Raw genomic sequence first — 8,916 nt, forward strand, 5'->3', positions numbered from 1 at the left:
TATATATATATTTTTTTTTAATATATCCTTTTTTGTAAGAATTATATTTAGTTAATTACTTTGTTAACTTTTTTGCCAATCGTTGGCGCTACGTGAAAGACAATCGAATGTAAATAAAAAGTAATTAATTTATAGAAATGCAATCGATTTTTGGGTGAGATATACGACATGATCTAAGTTAGAAGTATTTGAACGTAGCTTCTGAGTTTCGTAGCAATTGGTCGAACGGCCTAGACATGAATAACGAACAAACAAACAAACATTCACATTTAAATATTTAGATAACAAAGCCAGAACAGCTAATTGAAAAATTATTACACGCAACTATTTATTGTGACATCGTCATAAAACCGAGATGCAATTTTTAAACATATCTTTAATTCATTTAATTTAAATTATATGTTCTCCACCTCAAATTAGTAGTGGCTTGCTCCTGTATATTATACTTTTCCTGCTAGCGATAGAGTCGTACCAATCAACTCCTATCTAACTTCTTTCAGGGAATAATTTTTGAATTAAAATAACGTGACTTCCGGTCTAGACTTGAAGTTCATATATAGTTAATCGGGTCTCCTTCTTCTAAGCTTTCCATATCTGGTCTTGACTTTCATCTAACTCTGTTCTTGAGATTAAGGAAGGACAGTCAGTCATACCACAGTGAAAATTTGTATAATCTTTGGATTTAATTGCATTTCTATAGTGTAAAAAGAGCGTATTAAGAATACGCGGAATTATTTTGTGCTTTGTTTTTCATTTTGTATATGCATTTTCATTATTAAGCATTAGTACCGGTAAGTATATTTGTTTTTCTAGCATTTTAATAAATTTAAATAATTCTAAGTAAAATTTGCTCTTCAATATTAACAATATTGAAGAGCAAATTTTATATTATATTATAATATAATATACTATAATATCAAATGAATATTATAATATTCATTTGATAAATATAAATAAATATTATATATTATATGTTAATTACTTGATTGATAATGAAATAAATGATGGTTAATATTGCACATAATAATGTTATTCCCATAATAATTCGAAAACGATAAATTCTCATCTGAAATGAATGAAAATAGTATAAGAATTAAATTTTCAGGACGTTTTAATTAAAAAAAAAACATTTAAGTTAAAGAATTCACCTCAAAACATATTTGATCTGGACATTCAGTATGCTGTTTCATCCATTTAAATTTTATATTTTCAGAAACATGATAAGCTATCTTACATAAGTAGATAATGTACAAACCTGAACAAATCATAGTTATAAAAGTAAATATAAGCTGGATAAATGACTTAAGTTATTAATAAAATAAATAATAATTTTGTAATTTTAAATTCATTTTAAATAAATATTTATATCAAATTCAGCATTGTGTAGGCCATGGTCTTTAACTTCTGTAATTAATCAGTCTAGCTAGAATAATATTCAGGTAAGCATTCTTGATCTCACAATAATACAGGATTTTATTTATTTATATAATTTCAATATAATTCATTACAAATTATCTAAGGATACAAATATTTTAGTTTTTGATTCAACCAACCAAACATTTCTCAAAGGATTTTCTTGCTGAATATTTCTATAAAATATAAAAATGTAGTCTATTATTTAAATATAATTTAAAATTTTAGTAAAATATTAATAACATAGCTCACTTTTTATAAGAATTAAATATCACTATAGTAAAACACATTATGAAAATAATAATAATGGTTTTGTGATATTTTTTCAAATGTTGATATTCTTTTTCAATCTAAGGAAAAAAAATTGTTCTCTAAGTCTAAATAAATACATTTTCTAGGTAAAATCTAAATAGATTTTTATGATAAGTTATAATTACCATTTGACATTCATTGAAGTATATAATCCAATAATAAAACAACATACAATAAAATAAAGTTTCTCGTAGTTCTGTAAAAATTAATACGAATGCATTGATGAAAGGAAATTCAAACCAATGTTGCAAATATTCCGTTGGAACTAAATAAAATAAATATAACTTTTTAATGTATAATTAAAAACATTAAATATTACAACGTTCTGGTTATCCTCAAAGAGCACAAGTATGACATTGAAAAGGGGCACTGCAACACGGTTTTGTCCAGTACAGGACTCCATAATTATATGGAATGAAGCGAGTATCCTCAGAGATATGAGTTTACCTTCGTTAGCATTGAGCCAAGAAAAATTAAAATTTATAAAAGTAAATTAAAAGATGGTTGCATAAATTCCAGGGATGTAGATGGACTACCTAATGCATGGAAATTCTGCATAAAATACCTTGTAAAAATTAAAGTATAAGAATTCTTAGTCTGTACCTGCCCGTATATTTTGATGCATTTTGTTTATTTTATTTTATTATTTATATTATTTTGCCTTTGTTTAAAATATTTTATCTTTTATTTAAATGTTAATTTATCTGATTTAAATTTAAATATGAGAGTTCGAACATTCTTTCGTTAAAATGATCCATTTTGAAAAGGCGTTCGAATTCGGCTATACCTGAAGATAGCCTATTGCATTAGTTTGAAAACGTTTTGTTTGTTTAATAAAACGTTTCTCAGCAACAGAAGGTGATTTTAATAGTTTATTAAGACAATAAGATCAAACTAAAATGTAAACATTTAAATACTTACTGCTTTGTAAAATTAACAAAATAGAAAGATAACACAGCATCCTGAAAAATAAATTCAAATTAACTTTCTGAAAATATTGGAAACAATATTTCAATTAAGAATAAATAAATTTTCGCTATTAAATTAATTGATGTTTAATTGAACTACAATTTTTAAAAATTGTAAACCTATAAATTCCCACTATCGTCTGTCTGTCAGTCTGTTTTTCCTTAATGTTGAGAACAGTGTTAAATGAAAGTCAAGATCAGATATGGAAAGTCTAGGGGCAGGAGGTCTTGATTAACTATATGAGAACTTTCTATTTATATCGGAAATCACGTGATTTAAATTCAAATATTTTCTCCTGAACGGAGTTAGATACATGACCGGAATAACTTCATTGTTAACAGGAAAAGTATGATGTACAGGGGCAAGACACTACTAAAATTGAGAACGTGTCGGCCAAAAACGATCTTCTTTCTGATACTGTAATTGTGCATTTCGATCTTTAACCAAAAACTTATTTTACAGAATTTATAAATAAATGGTAAATCTCTCTGAATCCTCTGTCATTTCAAGATTTCATAAGTTCTCTTAGTGAAATATCACAGATTGATTATAACTTCTTTAAATCCTTTATTTAAAACCAACGTTAATATTGCAAGAAACAATTTAGAATTACATATTTGACATTACGGAAACAGTATTTAATATATGGCATTGCATTTACTATAACAGATAACATAGGGTCACCCATTTTAAATGGGAATAGAAACCGAATATAGATGTTAATGAATAATAATAATAATAATAATTTGTTTATTAAAATTTTTAAAAATTCACATAAATTATTTATATACAGATTAATATATTAATAATATACAGTATATGGAATTAATATTTCCAAATTTCAAAAAACAGAAATATTGTTTTACCAGAAATTTAATGTTACACAATATATTCCAACTACATTAAATAAATTTTAAGATTGTTTCAAACCTTTCAAGAAGAACTGGTGATCTTCTTGCTTGTTTTATAAAATATATATAATACACTGTGATTATAATTATTAATACTAAGCAGAATAATTTCAAACACAGGAAAAACTGCAGAAACTTTTCATTACGAGTTACAGTCTACAAAAATTTAAAAAAAATTTTCAAGTTACTAATTTCTCATTTTGATAATAATTCAATAATTTTTTATAGTATAATTTTTATTGCAAATTTTTAAAATTAAATTCTAACAAAAGGAAGGATAAACATATCAATAACCGTTATATCAAGATGGATAAAACTGAAAATAATTTTTTTTTCATTCCTCCTATTAAACACGATTCTTATAAAAATTAAAAAACAAATCGACACGATGAGTTGATGCTCAAATACAGCTGACGACGAAGACACGTTGCTGAATAATCAGTTAATTTTAAGGATAGTGAAAAGTTTGATAATAATAATAATATTTGTTTTGTTGGTAAAACTATATTTCGTGGCACTAATGTCGATGAACCTTAATATTAACGCCATTTTGAAACAAAATGGCGTCCTTACATAAAGAACTCCTCCTAGCGGAATATAAAGTTAATGATTCAATAATAAATTTTAAAAAAAGCGTACAAAACGATAGAAATTTTAATTTTTTATTTATAATTTAACAGTATTAAAATTTAAACAACGTTTTGTTTTATTCTATTTATTCCAAAGTTCCCGTTTATCTTAACGCATATTTTCCCCAGTCCTGTTCCTTTTTTTCTTTAATAAATTTCTCTATTTTAATATGTCATATTAAAAAATGTACTTCATAATTTTTAGTAAAATAAAATAATAATAATAATAACAATTTTAGTTCGTTTATAACACTGAAACGATATCGATGAACTTTTCATACAGCGCCATTTTGTTTTAAAATGGCGGCTGTAGTTAAAGCACGCCGCCTGGCGGAATATACAGTATTCAATATTACGTTTGTTTTTTTTTTAAATAGCGTACAAAACTGCGCAAATTTTATTATTTATTTTCTTAAATTTTAATTTTTTTTGTGTGTACGAGTTAATAATAAAGAAGTTTAACAACGTTTTATATAATTTAAACACACAAAAAAAAAGGGTGGAAATGTGGCTGGCGCCATCTGTCGCACGGATCTTATAACCGATTTTTCTAAAATACAGATCGGTAGTCAAAGGGAAGTTACTCAATTGAACGGGTTTCCCGTTCGGGACAGGAAATTTCATTTGGACTCTTGTAAGCTTATTTTCTTTTTGTAAGAAGAGAGATAAAGTCAGAATGGAACAGATAAATAAAATTCGAAAAGGTGGATTGATTGTAGACGGGTTCCTTGCATTACACACTGCAAAAGCTTGGTCAAATGCGATTTGTAAAACGGAATTTCTTCACTTAAAAATCGTTTCTGGAGAAAATAAAGTTTTCTAAACTACTTTATTTTATTTTATTTTTTTTCTCCTCCCCCTCTCTGTCCACTTCATAAGGTTCATAACATTTAATATACGATGCGGCCTTTTATTAACTGGTACCAGGATTTGAATTTTTTCTTCCTTTATTATTAAATTTTCTTTCTATATAAATATACATTTCGCCTCCCTTTCTGAAAGATATTCTTTAAAATAAATCCAGTTTACTTTATGGAAGCGATAGAAGAAAATTTATTGATAATATTCAGATTTCAATATTGTTATAGAAGCGGGCAAGTCGGATAATGCGATTTTTATTATTGTTTTTTAAAAAATATTTTAAACACCAGATGGAGCTAGATGTAGTTTGGGAGGGAGATTGTTTTTTTAGAAAATAAAAAAAGGATTTTTTTTCCTTCTATATTTAACTTTTAAATGAAGATTTTTGTGTTTTTATCGTAATTTTATCCTGGTTTCTTTTTTTTTTATTTAAAAAATGTTTTCATAATTAATTAGAGCGGTGTTTGACATTGGGGATTTTTTCCTCCCTTGTTAACTTGCGGTTAAAAAACGAGAAAAAAGGTTTGTTAAACGAAATTTCTCCTTTCTAAATTAGAAGTACACAATGTAATTTTCCGTATCTAGGAATAGATCCTCCCATTTCTTGTAGTTGACTGCCATCTCGTCCCATCATCAACACAATTGTCCATTAGTGGACTTGTCAATGTTTCTTGTATCAGATTGTTAAACATTCTTTTTCTAAGTCTCTTAATGGAAAATAATCAATCAAAATATTAAAATTTCCCTCATTTTCTAACAAAATATTTATATATATTAACACTCATTAATTCAAATTATTCAAAAATGTAGTACAGTAATTATCTTCATTATTATCTAGATGGCGCTCGTTACTTTAAATATATACAGTATATATATTTACTATTAGCACCATCTGTTGAGTGAAATGCAAATACTTTCTGAAATTAGTGAAAAATAAATGAAAACATCTAAAAATTAATTTATAATTTTGGTTTAGAATGTTTATTAAAATGTTTTAATTCGTATTTTATAAGTTTTTCAAGAATTTATTCCATCTGAAATATTTCAGATGATTTTTTTATACACGTCACGTAAAAATCAAATTAATAATTTAAAACTCGTTGAAAACTTTCCTTTCTAAGAAAACCGAATGCTCTTATGTCACAGATATTAAAGTATTTGAATTGGTTTGTATTGTTTAAATTATTCGCTTTTAAATCGGTCTACACGACAGAAATGACTCGATTCCGAGTAAAAAACACGTGAAAGTAAGGCGTATCCCCCATTTAAAATATAGAAAAAACATGTCTTTAAAAGAATTATAAATATTAAAGACATTTTTCGTAGATGTTTTTATCTAAGAATGTATTGTAACTTAATACATTTCTATGACAAACCGATTACTTATCTACCACCTGCAGACTTTATGTTGGGCATTTCGGCCATCCGTCACGAGCGGAGCACGGTACAGAACACAACACAAACCTTGCAATTCTCGCGAGATTTACAGGTTTCCCCCTCTCCCTCTTCTGCCATATTGATATACGTCACCAACGACAACACGTTGCTATAAAATACCTTTAATTGTTATTATTTGGAGTATTGTTACGAGACTTTCAGGCATCTTTCATTGCTTAAGGACGAGACAGAAAGGGGGGAGGGAGGAAGTTTAACAGCGTGGAGAGAGAGAGAGAGAAGTTATCAAAGTCATTGACATGCAATGGCTGTAGCACTATTCTGATATCTCTACAATTACGTTGGTGAAGTCATGTAAAGAATACAAAGTACAGTATTAACTCGTGATGTAGTGTTATTTTTAAAACTGCTTTAACACGCATGAGCATATTTAAAGTATAAGTTGGTGTGTGTGAATATGTCTGGTGTATTTGAAATTTTAAAAATCTCGATTTGTTCTAGAAAATTTTAATATATTGTATCAGTAATGCGAGATAAATATGGAATCGAATTGATATTATATCGTTGTAATTTTAGATGAATGGAAACGTTTATACTGATAAATAAAGTCTCGAGTTACTTGTACGGAATGGAAGATGATGCCATCGGGATTCTTTTAATGTTTTTTGAATGGAAAATAATGAGAGCATTAAGAGTGGGTTGATGAATGGAAAATGTTACAAGCATTAAGATTCGTTTGATGCTCTTGATGCACGGAAAATGATGCAAAAAACGAAGAGACTCTTGTTGCTCTTGATGAATTCAAAATGGTACATGCATCAAGATTCTTTTGATGTTTCTGATAAATGCAAAATGATGAAAGTTCCAAGAGACTCTTGGTGTTTTGATGAATTTAAAATGGTGCGAGCATCAGGATTCTTTTAATGTTCTTGATGCACGAAAAATGATGCAAAATAAAAAGAACTCTTGATGCTCTTGATGAATGAAAAATGGTGCGAGCATCAGGATTTTTTTGATGCTCTTGATGCACGGAAAATGATGCAAAACAAAAGAAAACTCTTGATGAATGAAAAATGGTGCGAGCATCAGGATTCTTTTGATGCTCTTGATGCACGGAAAATGATGCAGGTACCAAGAGACTCTTTATGCTCCTGATGCACGGAAAATGATGCGAATACGAAGAAACTCTTTATGCTCTTGATGAATGCAAAATAATGCTCGTTTTGATTTTTCATTCTTTAGAAGAAACTGTCAAAGAGTGGGCAAAAATGGGCATCGTATTTTCTAGAATCTTAATCTGTTAGCCAAGCATTTACAAATTTCAGATACTGGAAAACAGATTTGCGAGTGGAATAAAGAGAAAATTAATTTAAATTTTTTCATGTGATGAAAGGAAATTATAATTTATGTAAATAACTACTATAGGCTTTCATATAAAAATATAATAAGTATCACGACAAGGAACGACTCGTAAGCACGTAATTTATTACTTATTAACTATATACATTGAACTTGTAAAGGATCTGTTTAATAATAAAAGAAGAAAGATAATTAAATTTTATGGCACGAATTGAGTGAAAGTGAGAAGAAGAGAAAAAGTTTTTTGTATATATTAAAATACAGAAAGTATTTTTTAATTGGCCAGAGGGGTTTTTCTTTCCTGACGTAATAATGGAAAAAAATTACATTCGAATTCTTCTTATCAGTAAAAGTTTCGACCAATTATCGTCGATAATTTGAATATTTAAATTACGTCATGATTCCGAAATAATCGTTGTGTATTGTTAAACTGGATGCACATTAAACTAAACTTTTAGATAATGGTCCGAATGCAATTTTGCCTTAAGGTTAATGGAAGTTAGATGAGTTTACATGCAATTTTTTTTTTTTACTTTTTAGTTTTTCTTGTGTGAAAACATAATTTATAACGCCATAAAATAAACTCACTTCCATTACTTTTAATGTAATAATTTTTATAAAATTATTTTCTTATTATATGCATGAGTGTTTTCTAAGACCGGATTTGCAATTAAGATAAACAAGCTGAAGTTTAGGGCCTCAAATTTTTACATATATGATAAAGTGGAAGAGGCTGTTATATCATAGTCTAGGGCCTTACATTTTTACGTGTGTCATTATTTGTCGGAAGGGCAGAGACTGTTATAGCTTATGACCACAACAAGTCTAAGTCCAACCCTGTTTAAAATAATAATATTTACACACAATTGTTTAGAATTGTTTTTTAAAAAAAAACATAAGAAATGGCTTGCTCTATATAATATATAATGGATGTTTACTATAATTTACGTTCACATGCAACTGTTTTCGCATAGAAAACGGGGGCAGTACGACTTGACATAAATCTTTATCCTTAAAAATGATCACGTTTAGATCTGTAGGAGCATAAAAATCGACATTACAACGAT

This window comes from Centruroides sculpturatus, unplaced genomic scaffold (genome assembly GCF_000671375.1).
Source record: "Centruroides sculpturatus isolate CEXI.00-Female unplaced genomic scaffold, Cexi_2.0 scaffold146, whole genome shotgun sequence".
NCBI lineage: Eukaryota > Metazoa > Arthropoda > Arachnida > Scorpiones > Buthidae > Centruroides > Centruroides sculpturatus.